Below are 24,253 nucleotides of genomic sequence, written 5' to 3' on the forward strand. Positions count from 1 at the left end.
GGGTGCAATAGTCTGTCTCCATTCCCTGAAAGTCCTCCCAAATGCACAAGAGAATGCACTGTGCAAATGATACATAAAATCTGAGAAAGGAAGAGTGAGGTTACATACATGTAAAGGCAGCTTCGGTAGGGCAATTGTTTCAGAAAGCAAAGTCCAAAGTGACCCAAATCGTGTCTAGTGCCCTTTGTTGTGGTGGAGAGAGTGTGGCTGGTGATGGGGTGGAGGAGATCAAAGGAGAGGGAAGACAGGAAACACAACCTTGTCTAGATGGCCAGGGATGTGTAGGACTTCCTAGTGGGATATATGAGGGGCCACAAAAGGATCCTCTCCCAAGTAGAGAATTCTGTTGTCCACCAAGAGTTCAGAACTTAAATTTCAATCACTCGTAATCTTGCAAGGGTTAACCTTAAGTGACAATGACAACTATATTGCTTTTTTTGTCCAAATTGCTAAGAGATACACTGTCCCCTTCCGATTTAGAAAGGGGAAGCTCATTATGAACCTACATTCTCCTGGTAGGTAAGTTTTTCAAAAAACAGAGAAAGTGAAAGTCTCTCCAATGATACTACCACTGCTACATTTTGATGTATATCTTCATAGACGTCTCCTTTGTATGATTACTCGCATACACTTCTATGGAACAGTGTAAGTCTAAGAATAAGGCAGGTTCCCTCTACCATCAGAAATAATGTCATCTTTTAGAAAAGGAGTCTCCACACATTCTTATCTTCACTTAAACTGGGATATTACTACATGCTCTCTCAATTGTCACATTCTGAACAACAAAAGTACAGTTTGAGAAAGAGGCATTAACCTGAAACAATCTCAGTACAGAATTAGTCATTACTCCCGTGGCTATGCCTTCCTAATCAGACATTAATTACTCTAAATAAGCTTTTAAATAGCACTTTTAAAAAGCTTTACTGTAAGTGTTTACATGACAAAATCATAAATATATACCAATTTGAAAAATGAAATAAAAAAAAAAACAGGTATCCCAGTGTTACGTCAAAAAATTTTTTTGAATGCTTGAACTCAAGCAATTTGAGGCTGTGGCAATGTGGACAGATGTGAAGAATCTGAATAAAACTGTTTCATGATAATAGAAAAATATTTCTAAATTAAAATCTGATTTTAATAACTGTGGTTTTAGCTAACAAATTAATTATCATGTGTAGATATTTGACTATTTCATCTTTATCCCTAAAATTTCATCTGGGTAATTAGGGCAATGAACTGATGTTAATATTCTTATTCAGGTATTTAAGGATTACCTTACATCAGGATTTATCACCCTCGACATGACTGACATTTGGGGAGTGACAACTCTTGTTGTGTGTGAGGGGCTCTCGTAGGCACACGAGGATGCTTGGCCACCTTCCTGACTTCTGCCCACTGGATTCCAGTAGCATCCTCGGTTCTGACAACCAGAAAAACATCTCCAGACGTTCTCAATGTCCCAGGGGGTAAGATCACCCCTGGTTGAGAGCCACTGCTTTCTATTTAGGGTCATCCTTTATTTGGGCACGTGTGGCATATGTATTTTATTTTTATGAAATTGGATCTTAAGGAAACAATTTTGTAACCTACTTTTTCAACTGACCCATATACTTGTTTCTAATTTCTCAATATCATAAATGATGCCTCAGTGATTTTGTACCGAGATTCCTTTAAATATTTTCAATTAGTCACTTATGTTTTAAGAATAACCATTTGAAAGATAATTGCCCAAGGAGAACTTATTTCTTTAAGTTTATTTATTTTATTAGTAACCTCTACATGCAATGTGGGACTTGAACCCATGATCCCAAGATCAAGAGTTGCAATTCTTCCAACTGAGTCAGTCAGGCACCCCCAGAACTCATTTTAAATTTGAATAATTTAAATATACGTGAAGTCAAAAGACCAAAAAAAAATCAATGAAACACAATATAAAGTAAAAGATAAACTTATGTTATATTACCTACGAATTTGGTTTCTATACACATCACATTACAATAATTAAGAAGTAATGTGCTAATAAGACTTTTAAAAATTATTTCTAAATGATTAAATGTTTTTTCACTATGTTGAGCATATTTTTCAAGACATTAAAATAAACACTTCAGAGACTCATCATGCTTCAGAACTCCATTGCTTCTAGCATCTTTCCTTTAGAAACAGTATGTGGTAATTGAAAAAACAAAACAAAATAATGCTTGTCATTCACTGATTTGGAGATATTTTATTGCCAGCTGTCATAAACTATTTTAAGAAGCGTTGAGACTTTTGTTCTAGAGAATTCTGACTAATGAGTTTGAAAGATTTTAAATATCAGTTATTACATTCATACATTATTTATGGATACAAGAAGGATATACACAGTTCACAACAGTGGGACCAAAGAGGTCCAAAGCAGCTTCAATTAATTATACATATAAAGTTTATTTTTTTTCTAAAGATTTAATTTCTTTTAAGTAATCTCTGTACACCCAATGTGGGGCTCTAACTCACAACCTCCAGATCAAGAGCCACATGCTCTACCAACTGAGCCAGCAAAGCGCTCCTAAACTTCAATCTCTTTAAAGCATTTTCTAGAACAAATATGTCAAAACATTCACATTTACTAATTCAGAGAGCTGGAGTACATGGGAGTTCATATACATTATTGCATAGTCTCTAAATTATCTTACAAGCCTTTCAGTCTTTTCCTTTTTTTTTTTTTTTTTTTTTTTTTTAATCAACTCATGATTTAACAGGAGGCTTCAGAGTCTTCTCGTAAGAAATCTGACGAAATTTGTCTGGAATCAATTGTGTTTCTCCAATAAAAGAAATGAGTAAATAAGCACTGATTTTCATAAGTTTTCTGCATTTGCAATCTCAAGTGATGGGATTTGTTTCCAAAAGCCCTGGGCCAGCCTCAGTCCATTCCCCTCACTTAGCATTGTTTGTGTCATCAGGTAACTGTCCTGTGCCTGAGTTTCCTCACCCACAGCAGACAAACCCTGATGGCTTCTACTTCACAGCACTACCTGGAGAATTAAATGAGGGAATGTTCCTGAAAACACCTTGTAAACTATGAAGCTGCACTATACTAACTAGTTGCATAAAGAATTTATATAGTCTTCCTTGGTTTTTAAAAAAGATTAAGAATTAAAGTCTATTATTCCTCCATGTTAAGTATGTTCCCCTTTTATCTTAATCTCCCTACGATAATCTTAATGAATACCCACTTGTACCGATAATGACAGAAACAACTCTTCCTCATTTTTCAACAAGTACCTACTTATCTCCATTCTTTTTGAAGGCAGAGGACTTTGGTGCCTAGCATACAGTAGGTTCTTTGCTGAAGGAAAATCTACATAAATGTTGAAACTCTCCACTGTATTTCACATCATTTGACCCAAAAGTAACTCTCTGGTATAAGAAAGAAAGAAATCATCATATCCATTTTAGAGACAAGAAAATAGGAATATAGAAAGTTGACTTCCTTATTAAAGTAGTAAGTAGATCATGACTAGCCCTTGAGTTCCCACATATATTGTGAAATATCTTTGTTATTATCATGGCTCTTCATTAGCCTAGTTGTGGAAAGCCACATTTTAACCATCTTTTAGGGGCGCCCGGGTGGCTCAGTCAGTTAAGTGTCCGACTTTGGCTCGGGTCATGATCTTGCAGTTTGTGAGTTCGAGCCCCGCATCGGGCTCTGTGCTGACAGCCCAGAGCCTGGAGCCTGCTTAGGATTCTGCATCTCCCTCTCTCCCTCTGCCCCTCCCCCACTCATTCTCTCTCTCTCTCTCTCTCTCTCTCTCTCTCTCTCTCTCCCCCTTTCTCTCTCTCTCTCAAAAATAAATAAAACATTGAAAAATAATAAATAAATAAATAAATAAATAAATAACCATCTTTTAAAAGTTACCAATTTCTACAAGTAAGATCATCATGGGAACAATACAGAAAATATTTAATTTGCTGAGAAGCACAGGGCCCAGAAAAGAATTGGAAGTATCACTGTGATTGGGTATATACTATGCCAGACACTATGCTAAGCATCCCACATGGAATATCAAAAGAGAATCCATTCTATGACGTATATGCTACCAGTACAAAGGAAAACTGTGGATCAGGTTAAGCATCTTCTGTAAAATCAGACAGCTAGCAAGTAACAGCAACAGAATTTGAACCTGAGTCAACAAACCCTTGGAAAGCCCAAGTTCCTAACCATGACTTGTACCATACACAATTAATTGGTATTAGATGATATAGTTTTATTTACTGTCTACAAGCAGGATTAATTTACCTTTCCTCTTGAAGACAAAAGATCATTCTAACTGATACTTAATGGATACTAATTGATCTTCTAATTGATACTTACCCTTTAAAATTCCACTTCAAATCTTAATTCACTCAAGAGAAAACCAAGTTTTAATGTTTCCTTAATAAACAGAAACTCACATTCTTTCCATACAAAAAGAAAGTGCTAGTCTTCTAACAATTAAATCTAACCAATTCTGTGTATAGAGTTATACCAATGTAAATTTAAATAATTAGAAAACGTTACTGATTTTTTAGTGGAATAAATTTGAAAGTCCCTTTTTTTTAATTCCACAGAAAATGTCCCATAAATAATTTAAAAAGACATAGAATTATTACTATATGTAAATGATTTTATCAACATACTTGTTAGGCCTTAAATATTTCATCATATTTTTATTGAATAAAACTAGGCATTATCTGCCATGAATTCTGTTAAAAAAGGACAAAGTTGAATAAATCCATGGATATTCAAGAATTTTAGTTGTTTTCTGGTTAATGGTTGCATTCCAACACTTAAAAAAGTAAACACCAGGAATTTTTGACTCCAGAAATTCTACCTAGCAGTCTAGTCTGTATAGTCTTATAGAAACAGTCGTAGCTTATTATTTTTAGAATATATATACAAAGAGAGAATATATACAAATTAATCATCATTGGCAAGTGAAGCGAAATATATTTTCTACCTAGCTATTATGAGTGTGTTCACATGTAATTTGCTCCTAAAGAAATTTTAGTCAGTTACAGCACTGTGAGCATTATTTTAATTTTATGGTTATAATAGGGGAAAAAAGGAATTACAAAAAGCCCCTTTGGAATTCAATCATAGAAAGGAAAGATTCAATTACTTGGAAGGTCTTTGGCACTGTGAGATAGATATACAGAAAATGAGAGGCAGACTTGGGTCATCATTAAATTGTAATCCCAGATGGCATTTCCTCCTCTTAGCTTCTGCTACAATCCATTTACATAGAATATGAGCTGCAAACCAATAATTACAAACAGACATACACCCACAAATGAGAGATAACTATGCTAAGTGAAATGTAAACTGACTTTTAATTATTCATTAATAGTAATTTAGAATATTAGTGGCATGACACAATGTTCTTCTCAGGGTCTATACATACCAGGAATTCACCTTACAGACGAAAATCCCACTACTAAAAGGCCTGTTAGGCTCAAGTTATATAAATTCTTCTTGGACAGGATGGGGTTCGATATCAACCTATATTATTCTAACTGCTAATCTACATTCAAGGTCAAATGGCATTACGTAGACTGTATACTTAGAACAGTACTCAGCACACAGTTAACACTCACCAGTAATAGCTATCATATACACATTCGAGGTTGACAATTTTTCAGCTCAAGTGTCAGAGTTAAGAGCAAGAACGAATTCAGGATATATACAGGCACAGCCCACTTTCAATACTTTGAAATTAAATACCTGAACATAAAAAATTCTACTCTGAGCCAAAAGATCCACCTCAGTCGAAGGCCCTGGGCAGCCAACTACCAACTGAATGGAGTTGGCAGATAAGATGGAAGTTATCTGCCATGTATGACCTGTGACCTGGTCTTCCCCCAGAAATCCAGAGCGCAGTTACTGACCTTACCATACTTCCCATGATTTAGGCTAAAAAGTTGGGTGTCATCCTCAAATCTCCTTCACATGCCCTCCATATTCAATCAACTCCCATTGAATTAGCTTCTAAATGTTAAACCTATAGCATCAACTCCACCTTCACCAGTAGCACTTCAATATGAATTTGCAATTGCCTCCTCTCATCCTTACTTGTCCCCCATAACTCTCGCTCCTATCTGCAACCAGAGCACTTGCTTTGAAGAGCCCATCTGAGTTTCTGGCCACCACCATTCAAATCCAACCCTGAAACAGTCTGCATTCCTCTTCATCTCTAACATTGGCCATTATCTCCAACAAGACCACATGACCTGGTCCACTGAGCTATGTCCCACCTCAGGCCCTTCTCTCTGGCCTCCCCCTTGGCATTCCAGTCATACTCTCTTCAAGTCCCTGGGATTCAACCTCTAGGTACCCTCCCATCACAAAGCTTCGGACAGGCATTTTCCTCTCCACTTGGTTAAACACCTACTTTCGCTTCTGAGCTCAGCTATACTTCTACTCTCTCAGGCCCTTCTCCCTCACTGATCTTCTTTATAGATTCTCGTGACACTGTGTATACTTGCCATGGGCTTAATTTTATTGCTACTTGAAGGCAGGGGTTGTATTTCTGGTACGCTTGTTCATATTATATCCATAGTACCTGGGAGAGCCTAGCAATGGTAGATACATGCTCAGTGAACACTGTTTGAAAGCTAGAGTGAATGAGTAAGTGAAAGGTTGAATATACTGATGCAATTATCCACAGTTGATGATCATATACCTTGACAGAGTTACTATTACAGAAGATTTCATTTCTATTTCAACAGAGATTTGCTTGGTGTGCATGGTATTCTGTTCATTTAATACTGTACACATTTGCTCAGTATTGCAAATAAATCACAAATTTAGCTGCAGTAATCACATGTGAGTACGATCAAAATTCCCAAGTCTATACAAAGTTCCTTAAAGTTAAATGTTAGTAAATTTATATCAACTTCCAATCAATAAGTGTTTTCATTCTATTCATTTAATTATTCCATCTTAGAAAACTACAGCAAGCTACACAACACAATAGTTCTTTTAAAAGTTTTCACCCCAGGGGCGCCTGGGTGGCGCAGTCGGTTAAGCGTCCGACTTCAGCCAGGTCACGATCTCGCGGTCCGTGAGTTCGAGCCCCGCGTCAGGCTCTGGGCCGATGGCTCAGAGCCTGGAGCCTGTTTCCGATTCTGTGTCTCCCTCTCTCTCTGCCCCTCCCCCGTTCATGCTCTGTCTCTCTCTGTCCCAAAAATAAATAAAAAACGTTGAAAAAAATTTAAAAAAAATAAATAAATAAATAAAAGTTTTCACCCCAAAGCATACATAATGTTTAATCTACAAAAGAGCATGATGCTATACAGAAGTTTTAAAATTGTGTATACCAAAATTCCACACAATATAAGTTTCTTCTACAAGGATAATTTTGTTCTTCCTTTTAGGGTAACTGAGAGTTAGCATCTGTGTGTGAGTATGTAATATTTGCTTAACTCACTAGTCTTATGTGAGTATGAGAATGGATACATTCTTTTAGATAGATATGAAGATTACTAAAACAAAAAAAAAAAAGAAGCGAATCCCATAAAATGCATCCATTGACTAGTTGCTATTGTTACTGTGTTTGAACTATTTTTTATACTTTCATTAGATTCACAATTGCTTGTCATTAAATGTTTATTTACATATTGCAATTTTATTGATTTTCATATTCCTATTTTCCATCTGAGATCTTTGCCCCTTAAGTATTTTGCATATGTTCCCCCTTATAAACAAGGCATAGAATCTTTTGTAAATTAGCAAATGTTCACACTGCAAAGAGCACTCTGATTAATCAATTTGGAAAGTTTTTCTTCATGCCCCATTCCAGAAATCAGTGTCTCTTTTAGGGTCTGTGTGCAGTCTCAAATGCCCACTCAGTGTGCAGGCCACATATCAGAACACTATCCATTGAAAATGTAAGAGATAATCAAGTTCAACCCTTTGCTTCACAAGCAAAGTGAAGCACAATCATTACTATTGTCCATGTGGACAGATCTAGACTAGGAAAATTCAAAACACTGAAATAATTATGAACCTCTAAATATAATTTTTCCACTTTAAAAATTATACCAATAACATAAACTTATTGTTGGAAAAGAAAATATAGATGAGAAAAAAACAAACAAACAAACAAAAAAACAAGAGCAGTGAAATATCATTAAATAGAGATAACTTCTCTTAACATTTTGGTCTGTATCCTTCAGAGACTTTCCTAAACAAACATATATCTTAAAAATTAGCTAATATTCATACTATTTTCAATCTGGTCTTTTAATGTGTCAGTATAGTCAATATCTTTCCATGTCAACAAAAGCTCAGATCTGTATCAACATCTGTAAAGCTGAACATGACTCCAACCTCAACCCTCTTACTCCCCTCTCCCATCACTGGGGAGTCTTTATCCCCAAACGCCAATGGTCCTCTTTCTAGGGGACTTAGTCCAGAGTAAGCCTGCAATAGTAACTTGTTCTTAGTAGTATATTCCTCAACCCAAGGAGGAAATGTTCTTGCCGGAGAGGGCAAAATATACAAAGAATGTCTCTTGGTTGTTATTTCTATCCAATATGGAGGGGACATTTGGCTTACACGGCTAACCCCAGTCTTCACTGAAATGAGCACTCAGAGCAACTGACTTGGTCAAGTTTTAATCCCTGAGCCAAAGAAGGAAGCAACACAGCAGTGCAAACACTGGACACCAACAATTCTTCTTATTTACATGTTGATTAACAATAAATGTGTCTTATAACTAATTGATTTGATCTTTTAACATGTGATTATTTTATCACACAGCAACTTTCCTCCTATAAAAAAGGATTTAATACCTCAATCAACACTTGTCACGTACTCTCTCTTTGACCCTCTCTGATGTGTGGACAATTTTCCAGTAAGTGTTAGAGGAGAAGGGGATGCCCTACTAGACCAAGGAGCCAGTCTAGTAGGGAGGATTGCTACAGACAGCACAGAAGCTGCCTCACCAGGAACCAAACAGACAAAGCTCACTGTTCATGAACCACCAAGGAGGGTCGCCTGACAGAACTTTGGATCTTGAGTGTCTTCTCTTCTCTCTCATTTTTTTTTTTTTTAATTTTTTTTTTCAACGTTTTTTATTTATTTTTGGGACAGAGAGAGACAGAGCATGAACGGGGGAGGGGCAGAGAGAGGGAGACACAGAATCGGAAACAGGCTCCAGGCTCCAGGCTCCGAGCCATCAGCCCAGAGCCTGACGCGGGGCTCGAACTCACGGACCGCGAGATCGTGACCTGGCTGAAGTCGGACGCTCAACCGACTGTGCCACCCAGGCGCCCCTCTCATTTTTTTTTTTTAAACTAGGCTTCATGCCCAGCATGGAGTCCAGTTCAGGGCTTGATCTCAGGACCCTAAGCTCAAGACCTGAGCTGAGATCAAGAGTCAGACACTTAACCGACCAAGCCACCAAAGTGCCCCTCTTTTCTCTCATTTTAAATGATGGCCCACCTTATGCCTATGTTGTTTGCATTTGAGGTTTATGGCATAAAAATTAAACTTTTATGTACTGCTTCATTAGAATACAAAACCGAATGTTACAGCACATTCCCATTTTTTAACATGTTGTTTTCTAGTTTTGCAAACAATAAAAAACACATTTAAAGAAATGTCCATATACTCCACAATATTAGGAAATATAAGGCTTTAAATTATTTGCTTATTTTTGGTTAGTGTTAAGGATTTAGTTCAAAGGCAAGTTTAAATACAGTTGCCTGAACTTGTCCTAGGACTTCTTGTGCATTTGTATACAAATACTAATCATTTAGGTCACATCAAGTCAGAAATAAAGTGGATGAGCCACAAATTTGCAATGTGTATTCATAAAATATATGCCCACTGTATGTAGCAGTCATCATCCATGCCCCAGAAAAGACAATCAATAATTATCTATTTTTAAAGTAGGCGTAGTACAGGCAATGCAATCACTGAATACAGCCATAAAATATTATTTAGAGCTCACCCTTGGCCATGAACGCATTAGGTGACCTAGAATGAAATATTAGTGCACTTGGGGACCTGATTTTCAGACACTTAGGAGAAGGGGTTTGGCCTACGTGTAATCAAAAACTCCTTGCGATGTTTAGGATTCTAGATCTTGATATTTGTGTTATGGCGTATTCTAGTGTCACCTGGAAAAAACTTCGAAGGATAGCTTTCTGTAGTGTACAAAGAATGGTAAAGCAAGTTTTATTACTGCTTTCCTAATCTATGTTAAAAGGTCCAAATTCTTACCTTCCCCTAATGTGGCTACTTTAAGGAAACCCATTTTTAGTAACTTCTCTTAAAAAAAAAAATCTTTCTTACCTACTGAACTATTGGGATCAAATAACATACCCAATGAAATTATTATGTTACTACCATGTTATGGCTGAGAACTGGAACATACAAATGAGGAAGTTCAAAGTTATGGCTTCTGCAGCAACTGTAGCCTAGCTTATTTGAAGCATATATGTAGTGTCTTCTTATTAGCAGATATGCAGTAAAATGCATGCCTTAATACATACTATTTATGCAGTTTATATGAATTATGTTTGCCAAGGGGATCATAAACTTTGAATGTTCTTTCAAAAACTTTAATTCTTAGTCATAATTTTGCATTAACATAAGGCTGGGGCAACATTTTGTCAGGGTTGTTGGTATTTCATCATATTTCTTTGGAGGAGACATTAAAAACACAATATAAAGTATAAAAACAGGAAACCAGAATATATTTATGCAAGTTTATATTAAGGCATATGCATATGGTTATGTCTGAAAACTGTCCTAGGGTGCACGTAACGCGTTTTCCTGGTACAGGGAGAGAAACAGTGGTATTCTCGCTCAATATCAGTATTAAGCAATAAACACAGTATGCAGTTAAAACTTTAATTTGTGATTTTCTTTCCATCAAAATCTTAGAACTTCACATTTTTTTTTTTAATTTCTAGATTACACATAAATAGGAAGACTATGCCAGTCAGATAATAGAAATTAGTGCTTGATACACATGTCCCAGAGAGGTCTGATTCCAAATGCACCTAATCATATTATAATTACCTGATAGCACACAACTGGCCTGAAATCAGAAGTCCCATTGTTAGCTCATATGAAAAGGGCAAAAATTTTTAAAGGAAAATATTCTGTAAGGATATGGAAAAACTTGTTAAAGTCAGGCCAGTATCTGGCAAGTTAATCATTACAGAGGACTCCAAAGCCTGTGTTGCCATAGATGCCCAACTATGGAGCAAAGTGCTGCCGGGGGTGGTTCCTCTGACTTGAAGTTCTCAGCAAATTATTAGCTTATAATTAGTAACATTATTCTGTTTAATGAACTCCATGAGGTGATGTCATAACTGTATCCACAAGTTAATTGCATGGGTTCTTTTAGACAGTTAAGAAATGAAAAGTATTCAGATCATTTGGGTTATAGGGTTTCTAAGCCTTGTTTTTGTCGTATGCTTCACTGTAGTTAAAGAAATTAAACTTAGCAAATTCAAATGGCTGAAAGAAAATATCTACCCTATATCTAGTGCAAAGAGGCGCACATCACAAGTGAGTGGGAGACTACTGATATAATATGCAGGCCTGAACATTCTTGTGATTCTTTACTGGGGTCATTTCACTATGTTTGCTGTTGGAACAGTACAAGGACATGAAGGTTCTGTGCCTACTGCAAACACCAAATTGTTGGGTAAAATTACCACCTGAGGAGTTCAGTTTCTGCAACTCAAAATCTGAACTGTTATTTGTGTTTTCTGCCTTACATAATTATTAGAAGGAGATGATGTACTTTGTAATATTTTAGAATTACTAAAAAAATAATGTAAAATATCATGAGAACAATTTGGAGATTTTGAATTCATTTTCGACAAGGAATGCAACATATCGTCAACTCTGACAAAACGAACCCTTGCATAGCATAACATCCCTCACTCCCATTGCCATTTCACCAGATGCATTTAAAATTACTACACTGCACATTGGTTTCAGAGTCATTCCTATTCATTTCTTACAACATATTCTACTGGTCTTAAAAAGTTTTTAGTGGGCAGGGACTCTATCAATTCAACTTTCTCTTTGTAGGGTCTGGCTCTTCAAGCAAAGATCTACATAATAAAAGATTTGGGACATTTAGGCTCTTTCCATAATTTGGCTATTGTTGAGAGTGCTGCTATAAACTTTGGGTATGGAAAACAATTTGAAAATAAATTTGATATATTAAAAAAAAAAAAGATTTGGGAAGAGCCAGATGATAATGAGGTAACATTTACCCAAAAGAAGACATAACTGAACATTCGCCACTCATAGCCAAGCAAACCTATAATACTTTAAGATTTGAATTTATATCCTCTACACATCCCATTCTCAATAAACTCACTGATAATTAGGTATGTAAGACACCAATATCATATAAGTCGCTTGGATTGCTAGTGTAACTCAGGACAAACTGCACTTCAAGAATCTTCAAGAAGGATTTTTAAATGGGTAAGTATACTTGAAATTTTTATGACAGTTAAAACAAACCCAGGTCTGGGGCGCCTGGGTGGCTCAGTCAGTTAAGCGTCCCACTTCCCCTCAGATCATGATCTCACAGTTCTGTGAGTTGGAGCCCCACATTGGGCTCTCTGCTGTCAGCATGGAGCCCGCCTTGGATCCTCTGTCTCCCTCTCTCTGCCCTTCCCCCACTCACACGCGTGCACCCTCTTTCTCTCTCTCTCTGTCTCTCAAAAATAAGGAAACATTAAAACATAAATTAAACATAAGTAAATAGACTAAAACAAACCCAGGTCTTACCACTTCTTGGTAAAAATAAGACATAGTATGTTCTACGGAGATAGATGATTGATAGACAGGGAAAGAGAGAAATATGTGTCTCCCAAATAGTTGCAAAGAATCAAGCTGTAAAAGCCTTGAAAACTCTTTAGTTTACATAGGTGATCATGACTCCGAAAGTATTTTTAATGAATTAATCATTTATCATCTTTCACATCATTATAATATGGCAAGAAGGTTACGTGTTATAATATCTTCCTTAGTTGTGTGAGTTCAAAGGGCTGCTGGTCTATGACTGTAAATAAAATACCTTCCTGGTCCTCCTTAATAATTACACAGCCTAGGCCATTCCTCCTTTAACTCACATATATTGTTCAGTCAACATGCAGCTTTGTATTTATAGATTATACTGGACCAGGTTTCATTCTGGTTTGATTTGTGACATAGATAACACCATAAGCTACTTTTCTATGTTGTTTCTTAGAAGCCATTTCCATTCCTGTACGGTATAGAGATTAAGAAAGTTACATATAATAGGTAATGTGCCACTATAATTTGAAAAATTCATCTTGTTCACGTTCTCCAGCTCCTACTAAAAGATTTATAACACTACTGAAACAGGAATTGATGAATTCATCACTGTCTGGGGCATTTTGATCATAATCAATAACATAATTTTACCTTTAAATAGGATTTCAATTAAAGCATATTTTTCAAAGTAATTTTACTTTAACATAAAAATGGGCTTTTGTACCATGAATCATTAACCCACTAGGTGCCAAAAGAAAATTATTCTGTTTCTGAAGATCCACATCAAAAAAATAACAGATGAAACTAAACTCTGTCTCTTCTATTTCACATTTCCCACAGGTACATTTCATAAAAAAAAATAACATTATATTTTCATCATGGAAAGTGAAAAGTAATATACTTTCATGAAATAATGCAACCATGAAAGGTTTATCAGATGAAAGTGATGATGCCCAAATATACCGCCTCTGCTTGGACAACGTGAATTTTATCTACAAAGAAAACACTTTCACCTAAACAAAATTACTTTGCCATATCATTGTAAAACACCAAAAAAATCTTTAAAAATCCTGTGAAATTTATACATGGTATAAACAGATGCAATGTATTTTATGATAATCCTCTTGTTGTAGCTATTGCATTTTCCTGCTCTGTTAGAATGTCCAAAGAACACAAATTTCTCCCACAACACAATACCAAATTGCTTCCCTCAAAAATATAAATACAGATTCAAAAATTATCTCAAATTGATGATGTAGTCATTTCATTACAAGGAAGTCACTTTCATTTCACAGATATACAATCCATCCTGTTTAGCCATTCACTTAGAAATAAACCTAAGTGTTTTACTCCTTGTTTAAACCACACTGAACCCATTATTTCTCAAATATTAAGCCTAACTCCTTCCTGAGGCATACGGAAGAGACTTGTTTCTTGCCTTTCACTCTGCCGTGGTCCATATTGCTGTCCACTAAAGATCTGTTTCACCAACACACTGTGCCTTTGTATGCAATTTCCTCTGCATGTTCTCCCCTTTCCACCTTGGAAATAGGGACTGATCCTTCAAAATCGAACTCACACTATTTTCTTCTGCAGTCTTCCCTAACATCCTTGGACAATTCCATCTCCATGATCCCACGACTGTTTATACAGACCTCTAAGGCAGCACTCATTTTGCACTCTACTTACCATTGTCTGTCTTTCCCACGTGAGTGGGAGGCTCCTGAAAGGCAGAGCTCTTATTATCCTTGTATCAAAAAGACCTCTCAAGGTCCACTACACAGCAGCCACTCAAGAAAGTTAAAGTAGATGAATGGGATGAAGAACTGCAACCCACATGCTCTGCTCATTGATCTTAAGATGGTCAGCCCAACTGGTGCGGTCTTGCCAACTGATTTCCAAATGCCTATTTAATCTTTCTTCTCTATTCAATTTGTGGAAAAGTCTTCTTGGATTTGGATCTCAGGTGCTTGACTTTCATCTAAAGAAGAGATAAAATTTCTAAGAATTCTGGGTGCTGAGCACCATTCAACTAAGAAAACACAATGGTTAGGGAGCACTGGCCTGCAGGGGTTCCAGTTTCTCAAGTTGAGTCAGAAACTCAAAGAACAAGTTTCTGATGACATTTCTAGGAAAATTCTAATGCCTAAACAAAGCAGTCAGAGAATAAAATAAGGTAGAAGCCAAGGAATAAAGAGAACCAGGTAATACTGGGGAGGCAAAATGGTACCAGGACATGGTGTCCCCATGATGTTACTGCTAGTTTGGGTTGGTTAGGAGCCCAAGAGGTGGCATGATCCAGCAGAATAGAGAACCCTGAACACAGTGGTTTCTTTACTAGAAACAATCAGAGGAGTTCTAAGCTTTGCCCTCTAACACTTGAACTTTCCTGGATTCAATAAACCAAGACATTGGCTTGTTAAATACAGCAGGGTTATGGATCACCTGGGTGGCTCAGTCGGTTAAGCATTTGACTCTTTTTTTAAAAATTTTTTTTTTCAACGTTTTTTATTTATTTTGGGGACAGAGAGAGACAGAGCATGAACGGGGGAGGGGCAGAGAGAGAGGGAGACACAGAATCGGAAACAGGCTCCAGGCTCTGAGCCATCGGCCCAGAGCCCGACGCGGGGCTCGAACTCACGGACCGTGAGATCGTGACCTGGCTGAAGTCGGACGCTTAACCGACTGCGCCACCCAGGCGCCCCTAAGCATTTGACTCTTAACCGGCTCAGGTCATGATCTCACAGTGTGGAGCCTGCTTGGGATCCTCTGTCTCTGCCCCTCCCCAACTTATGTTCTCATTCTCTCTCTCTCTCTCTCTCTCTCTCTCTCTCTCTCTCTCTCTCTCTCTCAAAATAAATAAAGAAACTTAAAAAAAGTACAGCAGGGTTATGGCTGAAGTAATCAACTATGCATATCTCTGTATTTGATGTGTTCTGTAGCCCCTCACACTTCTTTGCAAAGCACAAACAAAGGCTCAGAGAAGTAGTCAAATGTGAGTCAGGAAAGATTCAGAGCCACACCTGCAGAAGGTTTCTATTCCAGAGGCTTGGCTGGGAGAAGGGGGGTGGGGGTTACTGAGAAGGAAGAGGAGGGACCAAAACCCTTAAGATGAAAGGAGATGAAGTACCTTGCATTGGGAGAACCTAGGAACAGAGCGACCCAGGGTCTGGCTGTTCCCCAGTGTGCCTCCACCTTTACACCTTTACAACTCATCACCTATGAGCAACCTGCGAGCCAATGGTTCTATATTTCTTATTAGCTAATACTTAGTAAAAAGCCTTTTGCGTGTCAGAATCAGTCAGAAACATTTGACCTATGTATTGATTCAATACTCACAATAACCCTCTGAGGGAGGCACTATTACCATCCCCATTAGAAGTGTGCGCAAGGCCACAGCGATTTATATTCTTCCCTGAGGAAGGCAGTGGGAACTTGACCACCTTGTGTGGGCAGGAGCACACAAAGGGGAGATTTCACCACCCCCAGGAAGGAACTCAATAGAAGGCACTGGGGATTTCCCTCTGAGCTGGGGCTCTTGCGGACATACCCTTGCTGTGTCTGTTTAGTTAATACCATCTTGAGACTGTTGCACGCCCAAAAGCAAGAGCATTTAAAATTGTTAAATATGTTAACATTTAAAATGTTTACTTGTTCTCTTTTACAGGTTGGGGGTGGAGGGAGATGCCATAATTGGATTAAGTCCTCCATTGGTTCCTTGCAGATGGAAGAGAAGTGTGTACACCCAGAAAAGGACTTCTAAGAGGAGTAAAGAACCACGTAAGGTTGGAAATTAAGTTTCCTTACTCAGAAAAAGAGACGATAGAATTAAAAAACAAACTCCTCTAACACCTCCATCCAGATCAAGGTTGCATGAGTCCAAGAAGACAGGACCCAACTTTGGACGGGGAAGATGTGGCTGAGTTCAATGATTTGCTACAATGGTCTTCACCATTGATCATTCGCACCTTATTCCTCTATTTCTAATTCAGTTCTAAGTTATCTCTAGGGGAAAATGGGGAGGTAACTTTTGTTTCTACCATAATGAGATGCACGCTTTTTTATTCTGTGATTAAAATAAGGTAAGTTTTAAAAGACCCAGGACGCTTATAATACCAATAATACCTGTGATCAATAGCCTGGATTTTCCACTGATTGAGAGAAATAATGACATTGACAAAGGAGCTATAATTCCTTGAAAAACAGGTGGGGACTATCACATAAATTTTAAAAATGACATCGGTGTGTACAGAGATGTTCTTGTCATTCCTTGTAAGAAACAAGTTACAGCACTCAAATTTTGTATTTCCACACAGCACTTAAGAGATTTGTCCTAGTAAAGTGAAGTGTTCTGAAAGGCCAGGAAAGCAGAGGAAATAACATAAACAAATTCAGTAGGTGAATTAAGCTGTTCACATGGAGTGCCATTCTGTAATGTTTTTATGTCACAAATAAATTTGGGATTAATCATTTTTCTGCAAAAGCTGTGTACAAATTCCAATTTCAAAATTAACTCAGGTTTAAAAATAGAAAACTCATTTTCAAGCTAAGTTGGTAATTATGTTGAAAGTATCAGAGTACATCAGGAAAATAATTAATACAAAGCAGTTTCCTGGTACTAGGAGATACCTGGTACCCATAACCCGTGTATTAAAATGTAACAAGTAAGCATTCACGTGACATACAAAGTGGAGTTTCAGAACAACCAAATCCAACTAATTCTTGTTTCCATTATAAACAAACATTGAATTTACAGGTAGACACTAAAATGAGGTTGCAAAGTACTTAGGATTATGAATTTCAACCTATATTAATAATAAGAATGAATACATCAGGTTACTGCTAAACTCCATCTAATTACTTACAAATTAATCAAGGACAATAAAGAAAATTATCATCTGAAAGACACTCAAGACAGTACTACTAAGGAACTGTGGAGCCTGAATTATCATGCTAATTAAGGGAACTGCTAATCCTAAACAGTGGATAATTTAACAATTCTTTTCATTGACACAGACTATATTTCTGTGCGTGACAGATTTACCTGCACATTTTGTTTTTCTCAATTCAGTAGTAAAAATAAGTCTTCCTTTCTTGCTAGATCATAATGCAAAGCCAGTCAGAATTTTTTTTAAGGTTTAAAATGCTAACTTACACATGTAGTAGAGTATATAAAATCTGACTGCTTTTTACAATCTTTTAGTTAAGCTTTCAAAATACATTTAATGAATGCGTGTGAAGGTAAATGAATTATGATAAAAATAAAAAGATTAGCTGTGTTTTTTTTTTTTCTATCACTTGGAAGTGTCTCAAATTTAAGCCTTATACAGTACCTTGTGAGTCTCCATTATTTCCTTTTACAGATAAAAGTTATATAACATCGTCGAGAAGTTACAAGTGGGAGTTACATGCGGTAAGCAAAGAGGTGTCCTATTTTTAAACATTGTTTTTAGAACTATCTACTACAGGGGCACCTGGGTGGCTCAGTCAGTTAAGCATCTGACTCTCGATGTCTGCTCAGGTCATAATCTCACAGTTGTCTGATGGAGCTCCACATGGGGCTCTGTGCTGACAGTGCAGAGCCTGCTTGGGATTCTCTTTCTCTCTCTCTCTCTTTCCCCACCTCCCCCACTCACAGAGGTCTCTGTCAAAAAATTAACTTAAAAAAAAAACTATTACAAAGATCTTTTGAGTTTTTTCTCACTCACTCTTTTGCTCTCATTCTCCTCTCTTTCAACAAACAAGCACTACCAATAAAATCTAACTGATTAAATTAACTGCATGCCAACCAAATTGGCTGCCAGCTGTAAGACAGGCTCTGTTAGGCTCTTGAATATTGGTCCAGATTGCTAGTGAGATTCTCAACTATAGCATCATTTATGAAAGTAATACTCATCACCTCGCAGCGACATACAGCGTATGCAGGTGATAAGAACACGCGCACTGGAACCTGAATATCTAGGTTGGAAGCACAGTTCACCCCGACAGCTCTGCAAGAGGAGACAAATTATTCAAATGCTTAGTGCCTTCAATAATTCACCTGGAAAATGGGGATAGTATTAGTACTTATGTCTTAGGGTCGTTGTGAAGATTTAATTAGATGATCCATGGAAAGGGATTCACACACAGCACATGTAGTAAACATTGGCACATACTAAATCTGGCACAGGAAATACTCACTTACTACTGCCAAATATTTATTTTCAAATGCATAAATCTTAGACAAAAGGAGGGAAAAAAAACTGCATTTTTTTTTTGCTGTAACCGTCATACATTTCCCACAGTTTAAGCTCATAATGGTGATTAAAACAATGACAAAATAAGGGGTTGCCTGGGTGGCTCAGTCGGTTAAGTGTCTGACTTCGGCTCAGGTCATGATCTCACAGTTTGTGGGTTCGAGCCCCGCGTCGGGCTCCGTGCTGACAGCTCATAGCCTAGAGTCTGCTTTGAATTCTGTGTCTCCCTCTCTCTCTGTTCCTCCCCCACTTGCACTCTCTCTCTCTCTCAAAAATAAAAATTTAAAAAAATGACAAAATAATATATATTCTTTGGACAATTACAGTAAAGGTTTTCAACTGGTGTTAAGGATGGAAGGAAGAAGACGCAGCTTCAGTAAGACTTATAATCTCAATACTGTAATAGAAAGTTAAATTTAGAACGTGAAAACAGTTCATACTTGTAGCATTATATACGCATGGATTTAAACAGATGAAAGATTTAAGATCAGAAAAGCACATCATTACATGAGATGATACCCAAACACCTCCTTTACCTTGTCCTCTGTTACTACAGCAGTAGAATTAACCAGAGTCCCAAAGCGCAGTTGTGCTCAGGGCCAGCAGTGGCCCAGACACAGGACCTGGGTGACCAGAGAGTGGGTGTGGCAGGGGAGGCGTGAGAGGGAACACCAGATCCTAGTGGATAGAGCAGAAAAACGGTCCCTTCTGAGCCACCCCATGTCCAAGCACACCTGTCAAGCTGCCCTCCTGTGGTCAGGACCCAAGGAGCTCCTACAGAGCCCGAGGGCTGAGACAGAGGCAAGGGCTTGTCTAGGCTGCCGCCTCAGCCTCCCCCCACCTCAACCCTGCGGCCTTGAGGGCAGGCCTGGGATGCAGCCGGCACCAGGCCGTTGGTTGTGCTGATGACCAACATTTCAGTTCCAAAAACGGTTCCTCTGCAAAAAATCCCGGTCTTGGTTATAATCTGAATCTCCTTGCTTAGGGTGACTCATGGGGAATATCTACCAGGCCTGGGACGCGTGAGGAAAGGCAGGAGGGGAGGTTCTTCCAACTGCATTTCCCGTCTTCCGCAGCCAATGCTTTCCAGGCAATTCCTCCATTCTGGGAGGGTTGCAGTGAGGATGACGATGACAGTGATGAAGGTAACAACATACTGGGACCTGCAGTAATGTTGTCATCTGCCTTTCAAGATAGATACAATTATCGGCAATTTTGGAACCAGATAGACAAAGGCCTCGAGAGGGTAAACAGCCTGAATTATAGGATGAGTAATGGGAAGAAATGAGTTTCGAAGTCAACTCTCTAAACCTCTGAGGTGGATCTTTTTCTCCTGCGATCCCATCCTTTCCACGGGAAAGGACATCCCACCATTGCCACAGAAGCCTGAGATGCCTACTTGGGAAACTGAAAAGTGTGTAGACATCTGTTTTTTCACGTAAAGATGCTTTTGCATGCATTCACATCTGAAGAGATTAATAGTAACAAACTGTCAGAGAATATGCAATGTTATATAGACTCAACATAGTTGAAAACATTAACACTCGTGTCTTCTTGAGCCAGAAATCCCATTTAATAATATTACATTTTAAAGAGGACTGTTTATTTAGAGATCTGGATGGAAAGGTAAACTTTAGAGTGAAGAAATTCCAGTTTAACTCTGTTACTTATGCAAGCTTCTACATTCTTTACAACGTCACTTCCTAATTCAGAAAGGGACCACTCTCATTCACAATCTCAAAATGTCCCAGTCTACGCCATTACAAGTCTCATACTTAGCGCCTACTTTCCTGTAAACCAGTGAATTTCTGGATCAGCAAGTTTCACTTCCCAAAACAGATACTTGAAAACATAAGTCATCCTAGACTATTAAAATAGGAGTGCACTATGGGCTTAAGGTAAAAGGTATGATGTAATTCCTTCGGTGTCTGCCCCTCAGACGGCACCATCAAGGATCCTATATGTTCCAAGGCATGAGCAACTTGTAAGGAATTAGAGGGATGGGGAATGGGGCACTCAGGGCATGGATATACTTAGAATGTTCTCACTATTTTCCAGATTGAAAAAGTGTGCATTTAAACATTATCCCCGGACAATAAATTAAGATAGCACCAAGGAAAGAAAACACATGACTTGAGAAGCCCATTTACTATTTGCAAACTGAAACAAAATAATATGAGAACCAAACTCCCTTTCTTTCTGCTGCTAAACATTTGCAAACCCTAAACGTGTCCCTGGTGAAGTGGTTCATATACTAACAGAATTAAATATCATTTTGCAGTCGAGGTTGTTACATGTATGCAAGTACATACACAGAACTCTATTTATCAATTTCAGACTGCTGTGAAAAGTGCTGAATTCCATTCTTTCAGGGGATAGAAAACATTTATAATAGCAACAGCCCCACAGCTACATCTTCTTGTAACTGGCTCTAAGAATGAAAAAAAAAATCTTTATGACAATAACAAGAAAATGAATTTTCATTTTCAGAGGCAGTCTGAACCATCACTGGCTGTCCTGCCACCTAGCTCTTCTGAAGGCATTCAGACCCTTCACTGCAATGTCTCAAAAATCAATAGCAATTTATTCTCTCTTTGGACCCCAAGCAACAAAAGTAAATAATACTGTCACCTCCAGTCTGCCTGCAGAACATGGTCACAAAACAGCCTTGCCACTAAAATACAACCTTACGCAGCTCTTTATCTATGCTGGTGCTGCCGATTGTATTGGCTTTCGTAGGGGACAAATACTTCAGCAGAGCCACACAAAGAGGTCAGGCCCTTGTACCTTAGCCAGACAGAATGCTGGGGCCTGAATTGAAAAGAAATCTTGACATCCACCTAAGCTTCCTGCTTCAATGTTGTGGGTTTTACGGGAAAAAAAAATATGAAAAAAAATTTTTTCAACACTGTTAAAGCTAAGGGGAAAATACGCTATCAAATGCATCATATTTATGATTTTTCCCCATAGAATTTTTTAAAATCAGCAGGCTTTGTGAAGCCACTAGATGAACCATAATATTTGGCAGCTAAAATCTATAAATAATTTTTACATTATCTGACTGACATAAACATTAATCTATAAATAAACCAAGGTTTAAAAATGAACGTTCTATTTTAGTTATGCTCAACAGAGCAGTTGAGATCATCATCACTTAATTGTACAGGATACTGCACACACTTTAGAATATTTAAGGTGGTATTTCAAAGCAACAGAAGGAATTTTAAGAATAATCTAGTATAATCCTATCTCCAGATAGGATTTATCTCCAGATAAAGGAAATCAGGCCCTACACTTAACACCCGAAAGCTAGGTAATGGACGACACAGGAGTCAAATCCAGTTCTGACATCCTTTTCCTTTTCACTATACTTCTTATTTATGAGAAATTACTTACAGGCATACTAAAGAAGAGCTAAAGTCATTACGATGAGAACATATAGAAAGCCAGGATCCTTCAGGGTTATAAATTATTCCTTAAAAGAAAAATCAAGGACTTTGGAATATTCAAGCAGCAATTAAAAATTCCAAATCATAGAAGAATGCTGTAGAATGTGTTGGAAATATTTACTGAATATCTGTTGTATACATATCACTAGCAGGGTCTAAGAAAAATATATATATAATTTTAAGAACTATAAAAAAATAGAAAGTAATCAAATGTCAAATTGTGTGGTTGAAGAATTAACAGAGATTGGGTCAAGTGGGGGCAGGAGGGGAGGACAGTTGGGTGAAGGAGAGGTTCATCCAGTCAGACCCTGGAAGGCAGACACACTGAGGGCTGGAAGGTTCCATGTGGGATTGTGCACTGCTGGCCAGCAGGGGGTACCTGTGGAGTAAAGCACAGAAGTAGGGAAGGGCCACATGTTGGCAGAAAGGACGTAAATTTGACATGGTAGAGACACCAAACAATGTGAATTTAAGCATTTTATTTGGGAAAATCACTGTGGTCGTAATTTGGCTCAGTCCTAACTCAAAAAAACAAAACAAAACAAAAAATACTTTAAAGGTATGGTCTAACCAGTTAGGAAAACAGGAATTAAAGTATTCATTTTCTAAACCAAAATATCATTTCTTTGAAATTTCATTTAAACAACCAAAAACCTAACATTGTGAAGAAACTGATTCAGCTTACAATATTGGTTTTCTGGTAAAATTAGTATCACTAAACTAAGATAAGGGAGAAAACCTCTGAATCCCTCATTTTTATTTTGTGACATTAACCACTTGACAAAGAAAAATGAAAAGTGGGATTGGAAGTTTTGATAAATCAGGTTTAAATTTTGTACTTTAAAGAAGATACGTCAAATTGACATATACTCTACTATCTATAAAAATACCAAGGATCTTAAGTTATTTATCAAAACTAATTCGACATTAAACTTAAAACCAAACACCCTTTTCAATTTTTTTTTTCAAATTTTGGAAAGTTTAGAAAGCTTGTAGAAAACCAACATTCATTTACTTTTATGCATTCATTGTAGAAACTTTGGGAAAATATACATGTCTATAAAACACAAAAACACAAATAATCACATGAAAGCCTGCCCACCAGAGATGTCTACTGTAACATTTGATGTATGCTTCTTCCTGATTTAAAAACAATCTACAGTGGAGATATAAATATTTTACCTATAATTTGACAATGCATATCGAATGTCATGAAGTTACTGTAATGAAAGAACACAGTAACTCCACTCATAAGAATTTACCTGATTAAAAAAAACAAAAAAAACAAAAAACAAAACAAAAAAAACCCTGTAGATGTGGACAGTAGTCTAGCAATAGGAATGTTCAGTGCAACACTGTTAGAAAGAGTGAAAACTGGAAACAATCTCAGCCAAGAGGAGGACATTTAATAATTACTTTATGAACGTATATACATTTTGTCTCGATGTTTTTACACATACTGAATATCATCAGTGCTTATCCATTTTTCCTATTGTCCTAATTTTTGAAGAAATGTTCCCCGAGTGTTTACAAATTAACTTGTAAACACTGGATGACGGTGACTAAACCGATCCTACCATTAAATGCCTTTGAGGCAGGAACCATGTGTGACCTGCATGCCCTTGTAGATATCACAGTAAAAGTGAATGCCAGAGGAATGGGGACATGAAAGAGAAGTCAGAGTGCGCCCCGATAGGGAAAGTGGTATTGGAAAACCACTTCAAACAGACTCGACAGCAGGAATGAAGAAACTGGGTCTTGGGAGTAAACAC

General features: G+C 37.5%; 1 protein-coding gene across 2 annotated transcripts in view; it reads right to left on the reverse strand.

Annotated features, from left to right (window-relative positions):
- PRKN (parkin RBR E3 ubiquitin protein ligase) overlaps positions 1-24,253 on the reverse strand; it is a 1,360,952-nt gene that overhangs the window by 1,285,057 nt on the left and 51,642 nt on the right. The window lies entirely within an intron of this gene.

This window comes from Neofelis nebulosa, chromosome 6, assembly GCF_028018385.1.
Source record: "Neofelis nebulosa isolate mNeoNeb1 chromosome 6, mNeoNeb1.pri, whole genome shotgun sequence".
NCBI lineage: Eukaryota > Metazoa > Chordata > Mammalia > Carnivora > Felidae > Neofelis > Neofelis nebulosa.